The sequence below is a fragment of the Drosophila guanche genome, unplaced genomic scaffold, assembly GCF_900245975.1.
Source record: "Drosophila guanche unplaced genomic scaffold, DGUA_6, whole genome shotgun sequence".
NCBI lineage: Eukaryota > Metazoa > Arthropoda > Insecta > Diptera > Drosophilidae > Drosophila > Drosophila guanche.
In genome coordinates this window covers 58,153-84,777 of record NW_022995769.1, presented here as the reverse complement: position 1 = coordinate 84,777, position 26,625 = coordinate 58,153, and the positions used below count along the sequence as shown (strand labels likewise).

At 37.5% G+C, this 26,625-nt stretch overlaps 1 long non-coding RNA gene across 1 annotated transcript; it reads right to left on the bottom strand.

Annotated features, from left to right (window-relative positions):
- LOC117591247 lies at positions 1-25,548 on the bottom strand. The gene is made up of 3 exons (XR_004574368.1): positions 25,450-25,548; positions 6,117-6,123; positions 1-13 (listed from the first exon to the last, which is right to left on the bottom strand). It is a non-coding gene; the product is annotated as an uncharacterized LOC117591247 (long non-coding RNA).
- Positions 25,549-26,625: the final 1,077 nt, after the last annotated feature.

Below are 26,625 nucleotides of genomic sequence, written 5' to 3'. Positions count from 1 at the left end.
TATATATATGTATCTGTTTGTGGGGAAACGTGGATTTAATTAACTCAGGGCAGGAAACGTTTCCGACCCCATTAAGTATATATATTCTTGATCAGCATCAATCGGAGAGTCGATATCCATGTCTGTACGTCCGTATTGTTGAGCGCCTGGAGACTATCTTAGAGACTAACAGCTAGAGCCACAACATTTTGCATCCATATTGCTGTATGCTCACACAGTGTGTCCAAAATTTCGAAGAAAAAAGATAACTAAAAATATTCTGTAGGGAAGGACCACTTCATTTAGATTATCGGATTGGGATCAGATTGAATTATTATTATAGCCTGAATGAATAAATAAACTTGTAGCTTTTTTTATTTTTTGCGCATTCTCTCAATTCACACTCTGCTTCGTGCAGTGTGCGGCTCTAGGGGGCGAGATAAAAGAGCATGTTGGCTTGAGTAGATGTAGATGTAGATGGTAGGTGTGTAAAATATGTAAATCGTGAAAAAACACTAAGGTAAAGATGTACAACTGAGTACCGGGTATAAAAATGGTGACGCATAAGAAGCGATTTACACTTCCCTCCTCGTTTATGTACGAGGACTGTATGTGAAATACCAGTCGAGCTCTTAGCCCCACACAGATAAAGTAAGTGTAAAGTACTACGGTTTGTTCCCTTTTATATATAACTTTGTCGTTGTTTTGTCGCCGCTAGATACAGCATTGCGTCGAGGGATTTCGCAGGTGTGTGGGAATTATTTTAATTAAAACAGGGTTGGGTGCTGGTTTTGTTGTCTTAATTAATGTCAAGGGAAATGTCAGTCTAAATTTCAATTAATTTTCTATTTGTAAACCTAATGTTCGATATAGGTTTTTGTAGGCCTAGCCCAGTTAGTCTTAGAATTAACCATCAAAGAAAGCTCTTATGGTTCTCTTCTGAGTTATACATATTAGTTAATAACCTAATTAATTCTTACACACAAACGCTGATTTACAATATAATAACTATTTAATATTCGTAAATTAAGACGAAATATTCGTGAAAATGGATTTAACATAATTAGTTTCCTATGCATAAAGTGGACTGTGCTGATTTTTCTTTTAGTAAAACAGCTGGATAAACAGTAATAAATAACATGCACGCAAAGCTAAATCAATGTGAGCACGTTGAAGCGTGTTATTAGCGGGAATTGGGTTTTATCCACTGGACCTACCAAGGCTGGCAACAAAAAAAATAACCATATGATGTCAATCAATAAATACGAGTATGCAGGGCTTGGGTTGCAAGAGCCTAGGCTTGTGTATATGTTGACACGTCTGTGCCTGTGCAGGAGGTTCATGGTAATATATCTATGTATGTGTAGTACATAATAGTAATATATCTATGACCGATTGTGGGGTATACCAGGACAGATTCAGATGAAACTATTAATAAGTCGGTAGTATATTAGTGCATAAGCAATTCGCATCTGAAGAGCGATCTAAAGACAAAATTTCTCCTTTGCGTCTAAGTGATTTTTGCATAACAAAAATACGGTTATGATGCATGGATAGTTATTTAATGATAAATATATAATTTAACGAAAGTACTATCATGACATCTAACTATATATGACTATAACTCCGAAGTGTACGATACAATAGATATACCAAGACCGCCACTTCCCCGATAAATGGCTGTAAACACAAGTTGGCAAACGTTTGGCCTTCTACTCCACTACTCTACTACGCCTTCTACTTTGGCACGTGTCTCGTGCAATTGTCAGCATATGTTCATCGTGATTCCGTCTCCCACTGCTACTTAAGGATACCTTTCAAGCTGGTGCACCCATTGGGTTCCAGTTAGTTGCACTTTCCTGAGTCACAACACATTCCGTTTAAAGCATCCATTCCCGCACCTTGCTGGAAATGTTTCCACAACAATAAACCAATTTAACAATTTAAATAAAAATGAATACAAAATACTTGTACTCAAAGACGAATATTATATTATGTTAAAAATGTATTTCTCGCGTAAAGGAAACTCGACAATAACCACTAAAACCGCTATTAAATAGCTAATGAGTGGTTACATGGAAATAAAAAATAGAATCGGTAGAGCTGTAGATGAAAAACACTAAAACCGCGATTAAAAGCTAATGAGGTGTTATATCGAGATGAAAAATAGTGTAAAAATCTGATCCGCAGACCTACTTAATATGCAAACATTTTAAATGAATCGGTCTAGGCGCTTATCGCATACTGTTTGTTTCTGGGTTTTCAGTGATGTTAGCTGCAATGCAATATTTATCTTTTATAAATGTATTTCCCATCCTTCCATTTGCTCCCTTTCTCTACCTCGCTCTGAACTACATCTTGATATCCTGTATCAGAGTGCGCCCTTTGCCTTCCCTCGCTGTCCTGTCCTGTTGTGTTATCTTGAGGTTTTGTATATCAAGTCGAGAATTTTCACATTAAGTTCAATGTTTTTCTGCAGCTTTCGTTGGTGCTGATGTGTTTTTTACTTGCGGACAGTTGTTGCCATATATTATTCTTGATTAGCATCAATAGCATCTGTCTGTTCTTTCGTCCGTCCTTCCGTCTTGTTTGTCAGCTTGTTCTCAGAGACTAAAAGAGCAAGAGCCAACATATTTTTCCTCTAGACTGATGTGATATTACACTGATACAAGTCTACTTTAAACGAGAAGGGACGTGTGAGACGCTTCTTACGCGTCACAACTGTAATACCCGGTATTCAGTACTACATCTGTACCTTAGCGGTTTTTATAGCCGGTACTCGAAGAGTAAATAGGGTATTTTGTATTTGTGTGGAATAACGGTTGTATGTAACGCACAGAAGGAAAAGTTTCCGACCCCATAAAGTATATATATTCTTGATCAGCATCAATAGCCGAGTCGATAGAGCCATGTCTGTCTGTCCGTCTTGTTTGTCGGCTAGTTCTCAGAGACTATAAGACCTAGAGCCACCAAATTTTGGCTCCAGACTGCTGTATGCTCACACTGAAACCAGTGTATTTCAAAATTGAGACCAGCCCCCTTCCGCTCCCGCAAAAGGGCGAAAACCTCCCAAAGCTACAATTTTGAAAATAAAAGAAAGCTAAAAACTAAATTCCGTAGGGAATGACCAGATCTATCAGATCACCAACATTGGGATCCGATTGGATCATTATTATAGCCACAATGAAGAAATTAATTTCCAGTGGCTAAACCCACCCCGTCCCGCAGCTTATATTTGTTTTTTTCACATTCTCTCTGACAAATTCACACTCTGCTTCGCGCAGACACGTCTCTGCCTCTGCGAGTCTCCCCCGCGTCTCTGGCCTGACTCTGCAGTGTGTGGCTCTAGGGGAGGGTGGCGAGCTAAAGGAGCGTGTTGGCGTGAGTAGTGTTGTTGATGTAGATGACAGATGTAGTACTGAGTGCCGCCTATAAAAGTTGTGACGCGTTAGAAGCGTCTCACACGTCCCTTCTCGTTAGTTTTCTATTATCTTCAAAAGTGTACCTTTGGGAGGTTTTCGCCCTTTTGCGGAGGTGGAAGGGGGCGGGGATAATTTTTGAAATACACTTGCAACAGTGTGAGCATACTGGTGGCTCTAGCTTTTATACTCCCTGAGATCCAGGCGCTCAACAAGACGGACAGACGCACAGACAGACATGGCTTTATCGACTCGGCTATTGATGCTGATCAAAAATATATATATACTTTATGGGGTCAGAAACGTTTCCTTCGTTACATACATTCACTTTGTGCAGAAATACAATATACCCTATTTACTCTTCGAGTACCGCGTTTAATGAAAGCATACTATCGTAAGTAATAAGATACACACCATTTGTGGCCTTATTTAAATAATTGTCTTATCGTGCAATATTAGTGAATACTGCACATATAGCAAGGTATAGCATATATGTATATCAATATGTACATATCAATTAACCGAAAAAGCAATAAAATACTATGATGAACACCGAACTGCACTTTCCTCTTATCTAATTGCGTTAAAAGTCAATAAATTAATAAATAGAAAGCAATAAATTGAGTAAAAACAAGCCATTAATAACAGCTTGGTGGACACGGCCAAAGAAAGAGACTCAACTCCCTGCGGCATTTTAGCTGCAGTCGATGGTTGCAACTCTCCTGGATAGTTCAGAGCGACCAGACCGTGTCCACAGAGTCTTATCAGCAATTGAGTTCTGATGCAGCTTTTTCAGACGTTGCTAGTCTTGCTGTCGTTTCGATGCAATTCATTGCGGTTTTTTGCTTATCAAAAGCGTCATAGAACTACATATGTTCGTACATATGTACATATATTGCAAGCCGTCAACGAAGCGTGATAATATTTTTAAACTATTTAAAGAAACGTCGCCAAACGATTTAAAATCTTGTAAATTAAAGCTAATAGGTCTCAATATAAATTCATACAGATCCCTGCGGGCCCTAATTGAAATTAAAATCCAACTTACACGAGCCACTTTCCTGCTAATCATTTTTGCTTTTTATTTTACTGTCAAAACGTAAAATAGCAATTGTGTTACTCTCTAAATTTTACGACGTTAAGTAATTTCACTAAGCAAACAACACATAGCGACTGCAAATCGACTAAAAACTTGCTGCCTAATCAGTATAGGGGATTGCGGTTATTCATTATTTGTATACATATTTAGATGTTTATAACCGTTTATCCCTTTCGTCCAAACTGTATTTAAGAAATATATATGCGTAGAAAGGATACACAAAGTCAATTTATTTAATTTTTGGGGCAAGCTGAAAGTCTTAAGTTTGAAGGAAGGGTAAGTATGTGAGCTCAGAAGCAACACAAAAGTGCCAAACGTCTCAAGCGCTAAAAGTGAAAACGCATATGAAGTCGAGAATAGATACACGCATTGCCATCATGTATGGATGTGTCACCGCACACATGAAATTACGAAGCCGACTTGAAAAGGAAAAACAAAACTTTGTTTTTGCGAGTCGCTTTGCGTTCAATGCTCAAGAGAGCCAACGCCAAACTCTCTCTCTCCCAAGAGCCGAAGGCACTGGGAGCCAATCCCCTATTATTAGGCAGCCAGTTTTTAGTCGACTAGTAGTCTCTATGTGTTGTTTGCTTAGTGGTAATTCACAATAACGGTGGCGAAGTAACACAGAATTTAAGATGTAAAGTTAAGCCATTGCAGTATGGATAAAAAGCTCGAATTTTTGGCATTAATGTAATTTTTTTTTGGTTAAATATTTGAATGCGACTTAAATTTTTTGATTCCTGAATATCAAGATAGAATAAGATTTAAGGAGTACCATACATTTTTTGCGGGTTTTCAAAGTCGCCTGATTTTGAGATGCTTTGACTTGTCCAATGTTTTGCGCGGTACACTGTCCTCGCCTTCTTGACCCCTACTCTCCACCCGCTATCCGGGTTTTCGAGGCTCTCCTGTTGGCTGGGGACGTTGTGCGTCGATTTCTCATGGTATGGATGAATTCTGGGCCTTCTTTTAGTGCCTCTTGGGTGCACCTTTGTGATGCGCTGGGCGCATAAGTGTAGGAGCCTGCTCTCCTCGCCACGGCGATGCGGCCTCCCTCATCCAGACGGTCGTTGTCTGCTGCTCCTTGTCTGCGCTCTGTGTGCTCTGTGAGCAATTCGAACACAGGACTACGCCCACTACGTCCCTTCTCGTTTACAATGTACTTGACACAATTGTTGATATGTGTGTCCCACTCTCTTGTCCGACTAGATCTGGGAAGCCTCCTTGGTTCACAAAAGAGTTATCCAGTCTAAATAACCCAAAATCCAGACTATTTAATCTCAAGAAGTTGTATTTTATATTATAATTATATTTATTTTAATTATTATAAAAGTTGTGACGTTTTTCTCGTTTTTATTTTAAAATCGAACTAATATTTATATCAAAATAAAGAGGGCGAGTTGCCAAATGTTATAATTATATACGTTATAATTCGGACGGTGGCAATTGTTCCCAATGCTAGATGGATCACATTTTGCGGAGGCGGTAGCGGACGCCGCGGCTGCATTGCTTTTTATTGCAATTTGCAGGTGTTACCTTGGCGATGTAATTGCTTATATGTATGCTTATGTAGCAATTTGCCGTTAGGGTGGTGCCATATTAGCACTCTGCATAAATACACTACACCTCCCTTTTTATAAGAATAACGTAATCTATGTATATATAAATGGAATTATTCCTATATGTAAATAAGGAATAAATGGCGTGTTTTGTGTTTTAACAATGCGAATATGCTTACATAATATATTTTTAAAGTGTATGTGTATTGTGTTTTGTGACTGCATCATATTCTGCTGATGTATATATATGTATTTCTTTCTATTTTTCATTTGTGTACTTAGCTTTAAAGTGTAATTAGTTCATTATGTGTTATTTTATAATTTTTATACCCGGTACTCGAAGAGTAAATAGGGTATATTGTATTTGTGGGGAATAACGGTTGTATGTAACGCACAGAAGGAGACGTTTCCGACCCCATAGAGTATATATACTTTTGATCAGCATCAATAGCCGAGTCGATTGAGCCATGTCTGTCCTTCCGTCTGTCCGGCTGTTTGTCGGCTAGTTCTCAGAGACTATAAGAGCTAGAGCCTCCAAATTTTGCATCCAGACTGCTATATGCTACGCAGCTTTTGTTGTTCTTTTTACATTCTCTCATTCCCACTCTGCTTCTGCTTCACTCGGCCTCTACCTCTGCCGTCCCTCTGCCTCTGCTGACTTTTAACCCACCCCGTCCCGCAGCTTATATTTGTTTTTTTCGTGTGCGGGCGCTGCCTCTGCCTCTGCCGCGAGTCTGCAGTGTGTGGGTCTAGAGAAGGGCGGCGGGCTAAAGGAGCGTGTTGGTGTGAGAAGTGTTGTAGATGTAGATGACAGATGACAGATGAAGAAAAAATTTAAAATTTGACAAAACACCACTAAGATGTTGATGTAGTACTGAGTGCCGGGTATAAAAGTTGTGACGAGTAAGAAGCGTCTCACACGTCCCTTCTTGTTTGAGCTTCGTTACACGCCAAACGAAAGTTGCTCTAAGAGTTGAATTAGAATAGCACCCGGCTACGTTACGTGCTCTCAACATGCAAGTGACAGCAAGGACACGCAATTTTTATGAGTTTCTTATCGCTGCTCGAAATTTGACTACTAATAGGAAAAAGTGTTGGTTGTAAGTTTTTTGGGTGGTTTTATGAGATGAAATGAAAAGGAGGATATAAAAAATGGTAGTTTAGGTCAAAGCCGGATTTGCATACCCTTAGCCTAATGGTGCAGGTTTTCTCTTTTACCACCGTATCAAAGTCCATTAGAGCAAAAGTGTGCCGACGCACACTGGGATTCATGAAATTCTTTCACACTAGGTTCCACTGTGCTACGTTTCGGCATGAACCTACCCGTTTCATTGCACTCCATCCCAAATTCTGATTAAAGAACTAGTATTTTCTCGGTATTTAAGTCATCCTCACATAGTATATATATACATATATATATAATATATTGTCCATATATTGTTCTCATGTTTATTTCAATATATTTACATTAAACGAGTAGGAATGTGTGTAACGCTTGTACGCGTCACAGCTTTTATACCTAGTACTTACTTTTTATACCCGGTACTCGAGGAGTAAATAGGGTATATTGTATTTGTGGGGAATAAAGGATGTTTGTAACGCTCAGAAGGAAACGTTTCTTGATCAGCATCAATAGCCGAGTCGATTGAGCCATGTCTGTCTATCCGTCCGCCAGTCCGTCTTGTTTGTCGGCTAGTTCTCAGAGACTATAAGAGCTAGGGGCACCAAATTGTGCATCCAGACTTCTGTATGCGCACACTGTTACAAGTGTAGTTTAAAAATGAGCCCCGCCCCCTTCCGACACCCGCAAAGGCCGAAAATCTCCCTCAGCCACAATTTTGAAGATAAAAGAAAACTTAAAACACCGAATTGGGATCCGATTTGATCATTATTATAGCCAGAATGAAGAAATATATTTGCCGTGGCTGCGCCCACCAAGTCCCGCAGCTTTGCTTGTTATTCTTTTTTGTTACTCAATCTTTATCTTTCGCAAACTCTGTCTCATGCAGTGTGCGTCACTGTGGGAGTGTGAAAAGCTAGAAGAGGCCTGGCTTTATCGACTCGGCTATTATACAAAGACTGCACCTACCTATTACTCAAATATATTTTGTTTAGCTCAGGTTAAGAGTTTTGAGATATACCCTTTTTCGCATTTTGTCTTAGTCACTCATTTATTTTTGAGCATAGCCTCGTCTGACCTGACTCGACATTGACCTACCCCATCCAACAAGAAAATGCAATTTTCTATTCTGGACGTTGATATGCAATGACTGCACCATCAAGTGGCCCATGCGACACCAAGCCAAAGCCTGTTACGCGCGGAACCTAGCAGAACGCAGCCCTTTTAATTTTTAAATTTTTCAAATGGGAATTTGCCCATGTCAATTTTCCGAAAAAACGCCTCTACTACTAAATCATTGCTTGCTGGGTGCTTACATACATATGTATGTAAATATAAATATTTGATAGAGTTACTTAACAACAAGAAAAGAAACTTGGCTAGTTTGTCTAACGAAAGAAGAATCTTAAGTAACAGGTACTTTTGTTCTTATAACAGCCACAGAAAAAAAAAATTAAGTTATTTTTGGCTTTAAAGTATTTTTGAGAATTGAAGGCCAGATACGAACATACTGGACTTTGTCTAAGCTCATAAAGCTTTCTTTCAGGGTATAAAAAATGAAGCAGACAAACTAACCTTTATTAAGATTCCAGAACTTCTTGCTCTTACTTCTTTCTTTCTTTCTTTGTTTCTGTGGTACTTTTTTGGTATATTTAAAATTAACTTTATTTTTATTTAAGCTATAACTTACATAAGTTCAGACGGCAGTGCAATTATCTGGTATAGTCTCTGCCTCATGACTTATCATTTTCGTTTTGACCAACCACAAAAGACAGACGCAATATACACCAAATTATACAAAGACCGTAAAAATTTTAAAACACATGTATTTGATAAAAATTGTCACATATTCACCTGTGGCTATGCTCACGTTAACCTTTTCTCTCAAGTGACATAACAAAAGGGAGATTCCCTTTCAAAGCGTGGGTACGAGAAATAACCACAAAGAAAGGACATAATGCCGACGCATCGCGACGTATTGCAGTTGTGCAGCCTAAGAAAATACCAATCACATGGAAGGGGCATGTTTTAATTTCTCGTAACTAAATTATTTTATTATCCGAAAAGGCTTTTTTGCTATTCTAGTTTTCTTTAAACGACATTGTCTATACGTATAAGTAAACTTTCAAACCCATCAAACCCGTAAACATAGGTAAATATATATGTATGTCCATTTGTGTTGTGTGGTTCCATAATATTAAAGAGCAGGGGGATATAAATATTTTGTTGCACAATTATTTTACCAATACCCAATGAAAACAATATATAACAAATTAGTCCAATGTCCTGAAACCAAATTGTTTATATAAACAGGCCTGAGAAAATGTAAACATAACCTAAAAATTCGTTTAGAAACCATTGATGGAACCTATTAATTTTACATCTTTCTTAATTTTATGAATAAAAAACTAGTTATTATTAAAGATGTGCGTCTTCTAACATTAACGAGTGAGACTCACAGTAGTAGTTTTTTCAAATTTTAGACTTCTCACGCCAACACGCTTTTTTAACTCCGAACAATCATTGTCAATTTAAGCACAGAGGTCTTTGTTAAATGATCAGTCGTGGCGTTCTTTCTCACGTGTGACATTCAAGAGTCGTCATAAGAGAAACCACTGCAATGCATTGGTTGCAATGAGTATGGGCAGCTACATTTTTTGAATCACTGTACTGAAATTTTTTCTTCAAATTTTACATTTTTTCTTCATCTGTCTTCTACATCTACATAAATTTTCATGCCAACCCGCTCTTTTAGCTCGCACCCCTCCCCTAAAGCCGCACACTGCGCGAAGCAGAGTGTAGATAAGAGAATGTGCAAAAAAACAAAACAAAATGCTGCGGGACGGAATGGGCGCAGTCACTGCAAATTAGTTTCTTCATTCTGGCTATAATATTGATCCAATCGGATCTTCCCGGAATTCGGTGATCTGATAAATGTAGTCATTCCCTACGGAATGGCGTTTTTAATTTTCTTTGGTGCCTCTAGCTCTTATAGTCTCTGAGAACTAGCCGACAAACAAGACGGACAGGCAGACGGACAGACAGACATGGCTCAATCGACTCGGCTATTGATGCTGATCAAGAATTTATATATATACTCTATGGGGTCAGAAACGTTTCCTTCTGAGCGTTACAAACATCCGTAATTCCCCACAATTACAATACCATGTTTACTCTTCGAGTACCGGGTATAAATATGTACGGCGACTTTCGTTATATTTGAATAAACGCAATTTGAATGCAAAAGCACGAAGTGCAAACAAGATGGCCACGTAAAGGAATTCGAAACGAGATGGGAGAAGATTTGTTTACGAGATATGCTAGCTGTTTATAAATGAACGGCACTGACTGGGGTGTCTAATTTAGTTTAGTGTAGATGGAAATCAACGTTACACCTTTTTTTTGGTCAGCATTACATATTTTTAACCTGAGTTTCTTTTAATTTTTTATCTGCCACAGTCATTTCTATATTTCTGTGTCACTTTTCCCTTCGTATAATCTATACTGATTTTTTTGCCATTTTCCAGTACAGAAATGTTCACACCTAGTCCCAGAAAATTAAGCGTGCAAGCAAAGGCAAAGAACAACTGCAGCGAAAAAGGTTTATGCCATTTGACAGCGGACAATTATAGCAATTGTCATGGCATTTGACAAGACTGTTTAGAGGGTGGACAAGGCATAAGAACAAAAGAGGTGGCAAAAACAGTCGCTTGCTTGTTTGTCCGCCCGGAAGCAACGTGAAAGGGATGAAGGGTGCAAAGAGGAAGAAGGAAATGATAACCCCACTTGGTACAACACCCGAATCGCTTTGTCCTGTCACTCACTCACCCTATTTTGCATGTCAGCAGACATAAGTTGTCGTTGTTTTTGGTGTTGGACCTCTTAAGCAGCTTGGACGCTGCTTACCTGTACAACATTTGCCGAGTCATTGTCGGGATTCGGAGTCGCACCCACATATCGCTCATCCACGTATCGCCTTCCTTCCATTTCTCCTCTCTCTGTGGTGCGAGGTAAGGCCGTTTCCCTTTGTTCAAACTTTTCTCCTGATTTGCACATGGGCCAATAATTTAGCATCATAGACTACTAAAGAATAAAGCAATTGTTTTGGTTTGTCTGTTGGTCAACTTTTTATACCCGGTACTCGAAGAGTAAATAGGATGTATGTATGTAACGCACAGAAGGAAACGTTTCCGACACTATAAAGTAATTAAATTCTTGATCTGGAAAAAATCTGCTGTATTTAAATTTTTTAAGATATGAGAAAAGCGCAATTCCATAGGAAATTATCATATCTATTAGATCACTGAATAGGAATTAGATTGGATCATTACTATAGCCAGAATGAAGAAATTAATTTGCAGTGGTTACCCACACCCCGTCCAGCAGTACTAGAGATTATTATTCCAAAGTCGTTGTTATTTCATGCATCAAATTCACACAAGAGATGACTCATCCATTTCAGCTCCAGGTCGGAGTCCTTTGGGAGTGCTGTCAAGTCAAAACTGTTTCATTTCTTCAAACTGGCTTTTGAATTGGCTGCTCGACATTTAGGACTCTTCCAGATATGACAGCTAGTATAAGCACAGCCAAATTTCATTTTCCCTCTTCAGAGTAAAATTCACCTCCATCTTTAACGAAATCTCTAAGAGACCGAAATTAAAGAATACATAACCAACACTCTACACTGAGCACTCCAACAATATACGCAGTAAGTGCAAAGAAATTTCGAAATATCATTCACTCTCAGCCTTTGGATGTTTAGAAATCTCAAAAATAACACATTGCAACATTGTTCAAATTATAAATCCTATTTTCCTTATAATGGTGTTATCGCCCAAGAAGCTGTTGGACCTGTTTCACACTGTCTTTGTTCAAGTATCTCGGTTTCGCATTCACTACCTGCTCAGTTCTCACTCTCTCAAATTATTGAGTAGAAAAAATGCAACCTCAGATATTCCGGCTATTTGTTAACGTTTATGCCAAAACGTTACCCAAACAATTTAAATACATATATCCAATAAATTTTAGATTCGACAAAAACCAAAAAACCATTAGGTACAAATGTAGTGACTGAGTGCAGGGCCTAACAATATCCCCAGTTGTTCTTTTGGGTTCGTATTCTTGATTTTTATCCAATGGCCGATATGTCTAGCCTGCTAACGTAAAACAGTCAAAATTCAAATTCAATCAAATTATTCGTAAATTGTTAGATTTAAATGGATGAATTGGTGGGCTAAATGGATTCCTTTTTGTCGTCAAAATTGTCCAATGCAATTCAATTATTTCCTGAGTACATTTCTAAAATGGTCTGAAAAAGAAAAAAGGACCGTGAGGGTTCGCTTTGCTGTTCGATTTTTTTATTTTTTATTAGAACGGCGCAGCTAAGACTATTGCCACAATGTAAACTACCTTACATCTCTCAACACCATCAAATGTCCTGTAAGAGCACAAACTGTAAGATTTTTTAAAGGAATAATCCGTGATCCATAAATGTGTGAAGCACTAGTGAATGTGAATTTCAGGTACAAGGAGCACAAAGCGTTAGCTGGGAAAAATAAAAATTTGTAATGTTTTACTGGAAATTGTTACACATGTGCGGCTATTTCATAGCCTCATTAGTGATGAGCCAGCGCAAAAGGAGCTGCACATTGAGAGAAAGAGGTGACTTGAGCGACTTGTGTAACACAAAACCAAAAGGATATCGATCATGATGCCTGGGCCCTTGATACATGATACTCTGACTACAGTTGGTCTCCCGAAAATATTTAAGGCGTATTCCGCTCAATTACAAATTTTGACTGCCTTAATATATATGCACCAGAGTGTCCCCTGAAACTCTACTCCCAGCATCGACTAAATAATCGGATTCCCAAAAGGATAAACTAACAAACAAAACTTTATCAAAGGGCTTTGGGGCTACTGGGCATGAAACATTCTATATCAGAATGTATGAGTTTGAGCCTTACATTCCTAGAATTCTAACATGTTAGATTAACGATGCTGGCAAATCACAGTTTAAAAATATGTTAAATCACGAAATTTAACATTTGTGTCTTACTCTGACATCTGTTCTACATTGAACAATTGAGAATTGAGTAAATCCCAAAGAAGCCATAAAAACACAAACAAATAATTTTTCGTCCTTATATTCAACGAGAAGGGACGTGTGAGACGCTTCTTACGCGTCACAACTTTTATACCCGGCACTCAGGACTACATCTAGATGTAGAAGACATCGCCAACCACTAGATATCGTTCACATTACAGAACACGAAGTAAAAAGCCTACTAAATAAAATGCATCAAAAATATTGGATCAGTTAATCGTATTTTCCAATTTATGAGATATTTAAAACAGCAATAAAATTGGTACTTTTTCCCTGCACATTCTGTGAAATAATGACCGCTAGGTTTCACAGCAGATTTCTCAAAAGTGGCGCCATCTATGAAAATTTCTTATACGCAACTTTGATGGTCACTCTTTTTCTAATACAGAGCGTTAAAAACCTAGTCTTGGTTTTAACTTTTAAAAATTAGCTTTTGGCCACTGTTTCCGCAACTCCTCGCAACCAGTTCAGAATCAAAATCTCGAAATAAAAAGCCAAGTGCTGCTGTTCGGCCGAGTCGGAATTCAAATCAATTTAATCTCTTCTTCTTTTCAATTTCGATATTCACCTATTAAATGCATGTTCNATTTTTCGAAAGTGGCGCCATCTATGAAAATTTCTTATACGCAACTTTGATGGTCACTCTTTTTCTAATACAGAGCGTTAAAAACCTAGTCTTGGTTTTAACTTTTAAAAATTAGCTTTTGGCCACTGTTTCCGCAACTCCTCGCAACCAGTTCAGAATCAAAATCTCGAAATAAAAAGCCAAGTGCTGCTGTTCGGCCGAGTCGGAATTCAAATCAATTTAATCTCTTCTTCTTTTCAATTTCGATATTCACCTATTAAATGCATTTTCTTCCTCTTTCTCTATCGTATTCACATATTCACAGTAGCTTAATGCTACAAAGTCATCTACATCTACAACACTTCTAACACCAACACGCTCGCCGCCCTTCCGTACCTTCCCTACCTATATAACCTAACCTATTTGGTTAGTGCCCACATACTGCGGTAGACTTGCGGTAGAGGCAGAGGTAGCGCCCTCACACAAAAAAAACAAATATAAGCTGCGGGACGGGGTGGGTTAAAAGTCGGAAGAGTCATCGCCAGGGGGAGGGCAGAGGCAGGGGCCGAGTGAAGCAGAAGCAGAGTGTGAATGAGAGAATGTAAAAAGAGCAACAAAAGCTGCGGGGCAGGGTGGGTTTAGCCACTGGAAATTAATTTCTCCATTGCGGCTATAATAATGATCCGATCGGATCCCAATTTGGTGATCTGATAGATATGGCCATTTCCTACGGAATGGCGTTTTTAGTTTTCTTGTATCTTCAAAACTGTAGATTTGGGGGGTTTTCGCCCTTTTCGGGGGCGTGTGAGCATACAGCAGTCCGGAGCCAAAATTTGGTATCTCTAGCACTTATAGTCTCTGAGAACGAGCCGACAAACAAGACGGACAGACGTACAGACAGGAATGGCTCTATCGACTCGGCTATTGATGCTGATCAAGAATATATATACTTTATGGGGTCGGAAACGCTTCCTTCTGTGCGTTACATTTAACCTCTATTCGCACAAATACAATATACCCTATTTACTCTTTGAGTACCGGGTATAAAAACCGAACATGCATGGGGAAAGACCCCCAAGCACGCAAACACAATTCGACTAAAAAGTGGTAAATATGCAGGGGCCCTCTGGCCATATGTGCAGTTAACATGGAAGCTATGGAATGATATGAAAGGTTGCGTGGGCAGGGACACCACTCAAATTTCCGGTCAAGCATGTGAATTCTTACAACCAAAAGAATGGCATTATGTACATATATTCGAATTCTTTTACCCGGTACTCGAAAAGTAATTAGGATATATTGTATTTGTGTACAAAGTGTATGTATAATCATACAAAGTATGATTATGTAATGCACAAAAGGAAACGTTTCCGACCCCATAAAGTATACACTGTGGACACGTTATACTTCTAATCAATTTTAAAAGACATCCGTCTTTCTTGAGTTGGTTTTATTGAATGTCTCCAAGTTTTTTTTTTTTTAAATTCTACTTAGCTTAGGGCAGCGTAGCCGCGCTGCCGGCAACACTGGCAGCGGAGCGGCCGCATTTATGTGTTTAATATATATGGGGCGCGAGGGGCATGCATGCACATTAAAACGGATCATGTTTGGGTGCCGTCGGTTACGTGAAAGACGCCGACGTTGCACTCTTGTCCGCGAGGCATATTTGTGCGATCGTATTACCGTCGCACTCAAGATATTTATGATTACATAAACACTGCAACAAAGTGTTACAGTGTGTTGTCCCTTAAGTACTCTTGGTACAGTGGGTATTGCCTATGTGTGCATTACTACATCTCCCTCCTTTTAAAAAATAACGTAATAAATAAAGTTATTTTAAAAATTAAAATTAATTCTTATTATTATGTATTTTTTAAATGTAATGAAATTGTAATGAAATAATGGTATATATTGCTTTTGTTACATTTTATTTGTCCTTTTTTTCCTTTTTCTTTCTTTCTTACATTTTTAATTGTTCATGAATTATTGAATTTTTTTTTTTTGTTCTCTCTCTTTATATTTACAATCTGTTTTTAAACAATAAGTAAATTGTATAATTAATATTCAATTAACAGAAATAGCAGTTTTCCAATGAGCCCTGCTTTTATATATAACATCTTTTTAGTTTGTTGGATTTATCTATCAGGGATATCAAGAATGTGGTATCTTTTCAGTCTTCTTACTGTTAGGCTATTGTCTAATAGACTTAAGGCTAAATTATTTTCGTGGTTGTGGAGTATTTCGATGTATTTCTTACTAGTTTTCTTTATTTCTTCTTTAATGGTTGGAATATTCAGATCTTTGTGGATGTTTGCATTAGATACGTAAAACGGAGCATTGACAATGTGTCGCAAAGTTTTTGATTGGTAACGCTGAAGTATCTCAATATTTGAGTTGCTAGCAGTTCCCCAAAGCTGTATAGCGTAGGTCCAAACAGGCTTCAGTATGGATTTGTAGAGGCGAATTTTGTTTTCCAAAGTGGTTTCTGATTTTCGACTTATCAGCCAGGACATTTTTAGTGTTTTAAGTCTAAGTTGTTGACATTTTGCTTTAATGTGGTTTTTCCATGTTAATCTGCGGTCGAGATGCAAGCCGAGATACTTCACACAGGTACTTTGTGCAATTGGTGAGCCGTTAAGTGTAACATTTGGGCAGTTACCTGGTCTTAATGAAAACGTTATTTGGACGGTTTATTCTAATTTTGGTAGCTTCCTTGGTCAGAAGTTAATCCGAATCGAGTGAGACGTCCTCAAGTCTTCGAAGTAAATATCTACACGAACACCGATTTTGCCGACATAGTAGTCGTATACAACGTTGTCACGTCAACAAACATTGACCGTACAGCCGGCATATATCCCACATCTCTTAACCAGGGTTATGCGAAGGATGTGGGACGCCTGAGCTGATGAGAAGTAGTGATGAACTATCGGTTTTCTGCTGCACGCAAAAGCATCTTTTAGCCAGATATGATTTGATTAATAAATAGTACGGAGCAGGTAGCCATTTCTTTATCTTGTACAACAAACCTTTGTGCCAGACTCGATCGAACGCTTGTTGAATATCAAGAAATGCAGCAGTGCAGTATTTTTTGTTTTCAAATGCCGAAACTATATCATTAATAACCCTGTGACATTGCTCAGGGGTCCCATGACCCCTCCTGAATCCGAATTGGTATTCAGGAATGATGGAAAGTTCGTCCAAAATTGGTAACATTCTCTTCAATAGTATTTTTTCAAACACTTTCGAGAAAATTGTCAACAGACTAATGGGACGGTATGATGTCAATTCCGTTTCTATTTTGTTTGGTTTTAGGATCATAACGATCTCTGCACATTTCCATTGACTTGGAAAGTGGTCTAGTCTGAGAATCGCGTTATATATAAGAGTGAGAAACCGACTGCATTTTGGTGGTAAACTTTTTAGGGTGAAACCGTCTATTTTATCAGGGCCTGGTGCTTTCTATTGTTCAAGTATTTGATTTCTGTCACAACTTCTTCATATTGTATGCTTTTAATAGGCAAGCTCATTTGGCAGGGTGACTCAAGGAATTTTTCTACTTCAGTCTCTGTTGTATAATTATTTATATCGTTTGGCTGAAACACAGAGTGCAGATGTTGTGCAAATGCTTCCGCTTGTTCATTATTAGACCTACACCAAGTTCCGTTGTTTTTGCGAATATTTATGTTTCTTTTAGCTGGTTTCTTTAGGTATTTAGTCGCCCTCCATAGGTTGTATTCATTGTTGCTTGAATTAGGGTCTAAGTTTCTCAGATACGCAGCTAGAGATTCATTGCGTAAGTTCGACAGCAGTTGTCTAAGCTCAGATGCAGCCTTGTTGTATAATCTTTTGTCAGCAGGGTAGTGAGTTTCTTGCCAGCGTTTTCGCAGATTCCTTTTATTTTGTATTTTTTGTCGAAGATCGGTTGAAAGGTTCAATTGGTTTGGTTGTTGATGATTAAGAGCATGATTCGTGTTTCTGTAGCTCGCATTATGAATTGTATTTGTGAAAAGCTCCACAGCATAGTCTATCTCCTCTCCTGTTTTTAACGGAATGTCCAGGCTTATAGCTGAATCTAAATGGCTTTTAAATGCGTTAATGTCTGTAGAGGCTGTTATTACTTTATAGNAACATCAAGAAATGCAGCAGTGCAGTATTTTTTGTTTTCAAATGCCGAAACTATATCATTAATAACCCTGTGACATTGCTCAGGGGTCCCGTGACCCCTCCTGAATCCGAATTGGTATTCAGGAATGATGGAAAGTTCGTCTAAAATTGGTAACATTCTCTTCAATAGTATTTTTTCAAACACTTTCGAGAAAATTGTCAACAGACTAATGGGACGGTATGATGTCAATTCCGTTTCTATTTTGTTTGGTTTTAGGATCATAACGATCTCTGCACATTTCCATTGACTTGGAAAGTGGTCTAGTCTGAGAATCGCGTTATATATAAGAGTGAGAAACCGAATGCATTTTGGTGGTAAACTTTTTAGGGTGATACCGTCTATTTTATCAGGGCCTGGTGCTTTTTTATTGTTCAAGCATTTGATTTCTGTCACAACTTCTTCATATTTAATGCTTTTAATAGGCAAGCTCATTTGGCAGGGTGACTCAAGGAATTTTTCTACTTCAGTCTCTGTTGTATAATTATTTATATCGTTTGGCTGAAACACAGAGTGCAGATGTTGTGCAAATGCTTCCGCTTGTTCATTATTAGACCTACACCAAGTTCCGTTGTTTTTACGAATATTTATGTTTTTTTTAGCTGGTTTCTTTAGGTATTTAGTCGCCCTCCATAGGTTGTATTCATTGTTGCTTGAATTAGGGTCTAAGTTTCTCAGATACGCAGCTAGAGCTAGAGCTCAGATGCAGCCTTGTTGTATAATCTTTTGTCAGCAGGGTAGTGAGTTTCTTGCCAGCGTTTTCGCAGATTCCTTTTATTTTGTATTTTTTGTCGAAGATCGGTTGAAAGGTTCAATTGGTTTGGTTGTTGATGATTAAGAGCATGATTCGTGTTTCTGTAGCTCGCATTATGAATTGTATTTGTGAAAAGCTCCACAGCATAGTCTATCTCCTCTCCTGTTTTTAACGGAATGTCCAGGCTTATAGCTGAATCTAAATGTTAAATGCTTTTAAATGCGTTAATGTCTGTAGAGGCTGTTATTACTTTATAGGGCTTTTCCAACATATGGGCTATTGTGCTGTAAGTTGCTATTATTGGAGAATGATCTGAGTTAAGGTCAAAGCTCTCCATTACTCGCATGTGTGATTGTGGGATTCCAGAGAATACTATGAAATCAATCAAATCTGGAATTTTTCGACTATCAGTTGTCCAGTATGTGGGCACACCAGTTGACAAAGTCGTTATGTTATTGTTTCGTATGCATTTTTATAACTCCGATCCCTTCGGGTTAGTTAATCTGGATCCCCACCATGGATGTTTGGCATTGAAGTCGCCTCCCACGATAAACTTTGTTCCCAGTCCTTGGAAAAAGTTTTTAAAATCGAGTTCTTTTATTGTGAATCTTGGTGGGAGATAAATCGCTGTTATTGATACATCTGCGTGCATACATTTTATCTGAATTGTGGCAGCTTGCATAGCGTTTTCCCTAGTACTGTCCATGATTTGAAATTTAAGGCCCTGCTTGACAAGAATTGCAGCACCTCCATGAGCTCTATCTGATGGATGGTCAGCTCTTACTGTGTCGTATCCAGTAACTTTAAAAAAAGATTTGCTAGTGAAGTGTGTTTCTGAAATAAGCATGANGTCCAGGCTTATAGCTGAATCTAAATGGCTTTTAAATGCGTTAATGTCTGTAGAGGCTGTTATTACTTTATAGGGCTTTTCCAACATATGGGCTATTGTGCTGTAAGTTGCTATTATTGGAGAATGATCTGAGTTAAGGTCAAAGCTCTCCATTACTCGCATGTGTGATTGTGGGATTCCAGAGAATACTATGAAATCAATCAAATCTGGAATTTTTCGACTATCAGTTGGCCAGTATGTGGGCACACCAGTTGACAAAGTCGTTATGTTATTGTTTCGTATGCATTTGTATAACTCCGATCCCTTCGGGTTAGTTAATCAGGATCCCCACCATGGATGTTTGGCATTGAAGTCGCCTCCCACGATAAACTTTGTTCCCAGTCCTTGGAAAAAGTTTTTAAAATCGAGTTCTTTTATTGTGAATCTTGGTGGGAGATAAATCGCTGTTATTGATACATCTGCGTGCATACATTTTATCTGAATTGTGGCAGCTTGCATAGCGTTTTCCCTAGTACTGTCCATGATTTGAAATTTAAGGCCCTGCTTGACAAGAATTGCAGCACCTCCATGAGCTCTATCTGATGGATGGTCAGCTCTTACTGTGTCGTATCCAGTAACTTTAAAAAAAGATTTGCTAGTGAAGTGTGTTTCTGAAATAAGCATGACATCAATGGCATTCGTTTTTAAAAATAAAGCTATTTCATTTACATGGTTGGAAAGCCCATTGGCATTCCATATTCGATTCAAATCTAAATAAACGTATCGAATAAATGTTCATTGTAATAGTACAATTCATTTAATAACCATTCAACTCTAACAAAAAGATCTTCGACAAGATAAGAAAGATCTCTGAACAAGCTCAATGAATTTCCTGCAGCAACTTGAGCGTATGATTGGTAATCTTTGGGTTGTTGGGTCGAATTATTAGACGGAGCAAATAATTGATATGTACCATGGTCATTTTTATTATTGTCATCTTTGGTGTTTCTCTGGTGGTTGCGTCCGCTTACTATTTTTTATATAAGATCCTGATAGACTTTACACCCTTTGTAACTAGCAGCATGATCTTCGTTGCAGTTGGCACATTTTTCTGGTTGCTCTTTATCTTTTGGGCAAACGTTGCTGGGATGGTTAAGAGAGCATTTCACACATCTGTGAGTTTTGGCACAATATGACTTTGTGTGTCCAAATTCCTGGCAACGATAACACTGAACGATTTCTTTAGTTTTACGGGGTGGTTCTATATTAACAACTGCGTTACCAATGAGTTTAACTTTGTATATATCTAAGTTCTTATTGTTGGGCTCAATGTCTAAGTAGAAAAAATTCAATGGCTTGGTTACACGACTTTTAATATTACTAATGTTTCTAACAGCGTGACCTTTGGACTCCACATCTTGTTTGATTAAGTCGATATCCGTTGAGAAGTGCAAATTCTTAATAACAACTCTGAATGCCCTCTCATGTTTAATTTGGTATGTGTGAAATTTGACAGAATCTTTAGTAAGAGTTTTAACAAGTTTCCTGTATTCTTCAATAGACTTTACCATAACTCTCACATGACCATCGCGTTGTACTTTATAAAAGAAAAGCTCTTTTTTTAATTTTAGTCTCGAGGTAAACTAGCATTCCTTTTATATCACTGACTTCAGATAAGAATATAGGTGGCGGCTTGGCAGATTCAGTTAAGTTATCTTCAGTTATCATGTCCAGTGCTAGCAAAAGTAGAAGTAAAGGCAATAAACCGCACGACAGCGAATCCTCCCGTATAACTAACCTCGACCAAGACCCACGATTCAGGTCTCGGATTTTTTTCTTTAGTAGAATAGGAGAGACTTGGTTTTGTCTCTTGACTGCCTTTGACTTCAATTTTACTCTCTGCCAGTTCCAAACCGTTGTGTCGTCTTCGTCGTCGTGTAGATAACAACAACACTTTGTTATTGCTTATCAGTAACCACTATTTTGTTTGCTTTTGTTTTGTGAATCGAATAGTACTTTTGCTTTATATTTACGAACTGAAAGTTTTTGCTAGGGCAACTTCGGCTCAAAAATTTACTTTTATTTCCGAAATTTTATTTTCACTTTCTCTCCTAGATGTTGCTCCTACGAGCAGCTCCGTTCGACGTTGGGAATTATTTTCAAAATAATTGAAAATGTATCGAAAACTGATTATTGAATTTGGAAATAATATTGCTTAGTTTAAAATTGATACGCTCATGAATGGGTAATGAAATTTCAAATGTTATACAATTTCGAAGTATTTTTTTCTATGCATGACCATGCTACAAATGATTAAGGGTTAAAAATCTTTATCCTATCTTTATGCACTTTCTGTTTCTTTTTCCTATCATCAGAGATTATGATGATGTTTTCTACTGTATAGGGGCCTGTATATTTAGAATCTAGCTTATGTCCTGATTCGTTTTTTAATATAACCTTATCTCCTACTGCTATTACTAAATTGTTTATTTTTAAATCAAATAGCTGATTATTTTATGCTCCTCGAGCATAATCCTTGCTCTTTTATGTGCTGTTTCTAATCTATATTTACTCTCTTTAGAGTAATCTTCTATATTATATACGGGTGCTATACTATAAAAATGAATTGGTAACATCAAAACGTTTTACCAAATACTAATTCATACATACAATAATTATGTGCCATAGATGGTGTTGTGTTGAAACAGAAAACAAAGTACTTAAGCCATACGTCCCAATCAGTTTTATCGACTGATATATATGAACGTATGTACTCATTAAATGTTCTATGACTTCTTTCTACTGTTCATACTGTCTGGTGGTGGTGCGCTGTTGACGTTATGTTTTCTATTTTTAGATATTTACATAAGTCGTTAATTTTTATATTCTGTTCCCATGTCCGTAATGAATGTCTTCATTGGACCGTACTTCAGAATAAATTCTTCAAAGATAGCTTTTGCTACTGTGTTTGCGCTTTTATTTTTATTTGGGGTGGCAACTAGATATTTCGTCAAGTCACATATTAAAGTGACTGCATATTAATTTCCCTGTTCTGATTTAGGAAGTGGACCGATCGTATTTCGATCGTATCGTATCGGGTTTCCGTAATTGTTAAAGGAGTTTTGGTATGTTTATTTTGTTGACATTTACGTATGTAAATCTCTTTGGTCCTTTCCTAAAAATAATATCTTTAGTCCTTGTCCAAGGTTTTTGTTATGCCTGTATGTCCTCTTTGAATTGGATCATCATGTAACGTAGACAAGATTGCTTCTTTTTCTTTAATATTTGTTATTAGGGTTACCGGGTTGATCTATTGAAACGATTTCAAAGATATTTTCCCACTGTGCCACTTTGAGTTGGCTGATTCTTCGTTAACCGGCTTGCAATTCAAGCCTTTGGAAGAACTGACCTAAGTCAAGGGTTCCATTAGTATACAAATCGCTAACTTGATATCTTGCTGTAATTTTTTTACCATGTTTGAAAAAACATAAATTATTTTTTACATGCAAGGTCACTACTTTGCGTACTTCGTCATTGGTGATGACTTCATATACGTTGGAGAAACTTCGACAAACATCTCTAACGGATCCGTTAAGATAAAAAAATAAAGGACACGTCCTAAAAACAGATGAACAGACAGAACATCACTGAAAATTATATAAACGACAATACAAAAAATTAAGGGAATAACAATAAGCACTGTCACGTAGACGGAGCTTTAACTGAAATGGGAAATCTATGAGCTGACATTTCAGTATATCTTCTAATTCAAGCGGCATGCGTGTGAGGTTTGAGCTAGGATTGACCATTGAAAATAGGTATGTTAGTGGTCTGTGATCTGTTTTCACTGTGAAGTGTTTTCCATAAATATATGGTCGAAAATGAGAAATTGCCCAATGAATTGCTTCCAATTCCTGTTCTGTTGTGCTTTTGTTGTTTTCACCCTTTGTGAATGAACGTGATGCATATGCTATTGGAAGTTGGAGTTCATTATGGTTTTGAGTTAAAACCGCACCACATGCTTGTTTACTAGCATCTGTAATTATGCAAAAGTCTTTTTCAAAATCTGTGTATTGTAACAGAGTGGGCTCGATTAGTTTATCTTTCAAGTATTGGAATGCATTTTGACATTCATCTGAACACTCAAATGGAACATTCTTTTTACATAATCTAGTTATATGCCGGGAATAGTCGGCAAAGTTTTTAATAAAACGCCTGTAATAATTGCAAAAGGCTTCGAATCTAGCGCTGTCTGCGTCATGGGGGACTGTATAGTTTTTAATGACGTCATATTTCTTGTCATCTGGCAAGATTCCTTTTTCCGTGCATTTATGACCGAGAAAGGTCACTTATCCAAAAAAAATTAACATTTTTGTGGGTGTAATTTCAGGTTGTGTTTCCTACATACTTCAAAAATATCTTGTAAGTTTTTGAGCATATTTTTTTCGGAACAACCAATGATTATAAGATCGTCCATATTTAGGAATGCTTGCGAAGCTTCAAGTCCAGAGAATGCAATAGTCATCATTCTTTGAAATTAATTTGGCGCTATTTTTAAACCAAATGGTAGTCGCGGGAAGCGATATGAGCCATTGCTTGTTAAAAAAGACGTTATATTACGTGCACTTTCTTCTAGTTATATTTGATGAAAACCTGACATTAAATCAAGGCATGAGAAGTATTTTGCTCTACCTAGTTGATCCAAAATATCACCAATCCTAGGTAATGGAAATTTATCTGAAAGGATTTTTTTGTTTATTTGACGATAGTCAACTACTATTCGCCAAAGCGGGCTGTTGTACTCTGACACGGGTGGTTTGACTATTTTGTAGTCTATTCATTTTCCTACTTGGTTCTTGATTTCCTCAACTTGACTATGCGGGCTTCGATAGTTTTTTATATAAATAGGTTCATTATCCTTCAATCTCAATTTATGTTTATAAAAATTATTAGTTGTTATCGATTCGGTTTCAAGTCCGAATAAACCAAGTCCTGGTCATTAAGACCAGGTAACTGCCCAAATGTTACACTTAACGGCTCACCAATTGCACAAAGTACCTGTGTGAAGTATCTCGGCTTGCATCTCGACCGCAGATTAACATGGAAAAACCACATTAATCGTTTTACAGTTGTTGAATCTGAATTTTGTGATTTTTACAGGACCGACTATTCAGCTTTTAGTCTTTGGTGAAACCAAAACAAAATTCGCCTCTACAAATCCATACTGAAGCCTGTTTGGACCTACGCTATACAGCTTTGGGGAACTGCTAGCAACTCAAATATTGAGATACTTCAGCGTTACCAATCAAAAACTTTGAGACACATTGTCAATGCTCCGTTTTACGTATCTAATGCAAACATCCACAAAGATCTGAATATTCCAAAAATTAAAGAAGAAATAAAGAAAACTAGTAAGAAATACATCGACAGACTCCACAACCACGAAAATAATTTAGCCTTAAGTCTATTAGACAATAGCCTAACAGTATCTTCTGACTTTTCTATGGTGACTATGACTATGGTGTAAGAGCTATAGGGATTATCTATTTAGGTTGTTTGATTTTTCTACAATATATATTATCGTCCCGAGTAACCTTTTGACGATAAAGACAATTAACTTATAATTAATATGTTAAATGAATAACAAATTTTTGTCTAACATTTATATTTCTCTCTCTTTTTTTTTTGAAAAAAAAGTCCGAATATGTCATTATATTTGACATCATTTTTGTTTGAATGGCTCTGGAAAATTGTTTGTAAGCTGAGCCATGGCAGTTTGTTCCCTGATTTTAGCAGTTGTTTGAACTACATTGTAATTCGAAAGTGGTTCATATTTTAAATTATTTATATTAATAACTGGTCGTTATTGTTTGTATTTAGTAATCGGACAAATGCGTTTCGAGTGGTTGCAACGGTATTTGCAACATAAATACCAGTTTGAATTTCCTGGTTTGGGATTAGCTCACTTTCTTCACTTAGTGTTAGTTATATTTTTCGGACAACTTGTGATCTGGCTGGTAGAAGTATTGTATTGTTACCAGAACTGTATGTTATTGGTTCATAAATGCGAATGTCTATATTGTTTGGTCGTATTATAAACCAGTCTTCTGCAGGTTTCAGATCAATTTGACAATTAAATTCTTTTATGAAATCAATCCCGATTATTCCATCATAATTTTTGTTTACTAAATGGAAATTGTGTGGAATTATGTATTTATCTGTCTGTAGCTCTATTGGGGCAAGGCCTAGGGATTTTATAATACCTTCACCTATACCTTGAATATCTATTTTATTATCTATTTGTATGTCGCTGAAGACATCTGAAGTTTCTTTTATTAGCGATATGTTCGCTCCTGTATCCACTAGGAATGTTAGATGTTTTCCTGTCTTGGCATTCTCAAATGAAACGAAAATCTTGAGATTGAGATTGATGGTTTTAACCTTTGCTTTTAATAATTTGGAGTATCTAAAGGTGCTTGGGAGTTTCCGAATCACGTCTCGATCTTCTGCATATTCATCAACCCATTGACATTTCATGGACTATAAATTATAAAAAAAATTGAAAGAGCCGCCAAACAAAAATTTCAGTTTGAAAATCATAAGCAGACCGTATTTAAACACAACCTGAAACGAAGCCCATGAATTTTTCAGAGAACCCCGATACGACCGATGTAGAAGAAAATCAAACTCGTAAAAAGTAGAATTCACACAACATCATAATTGACAGTTTTATGCGGAACTTTTTGTGTTGGGTCTTTTTTATACCCGGTACTCGAAGAGTAAATAGGGTATATTTTATTTGTGCGAATAACAGTGGTATGTAACGCACAGAAGGAAGCGTTTCCGACCCCATAAAATATATATATTCGTGATCAGCATCAATAGCCGAGTCGATAAAGCTATGTCTGTCTGTCCGTCCGTCTTGTTGAGCCTCCAAATTGTGCATCCCGACTTCTGTATACTCACACTGTTACAAGTGTATTTAAAAAATGAGCCACGCCCCTTTCCGCACCCGAAAAAGGGCGAAACCTCC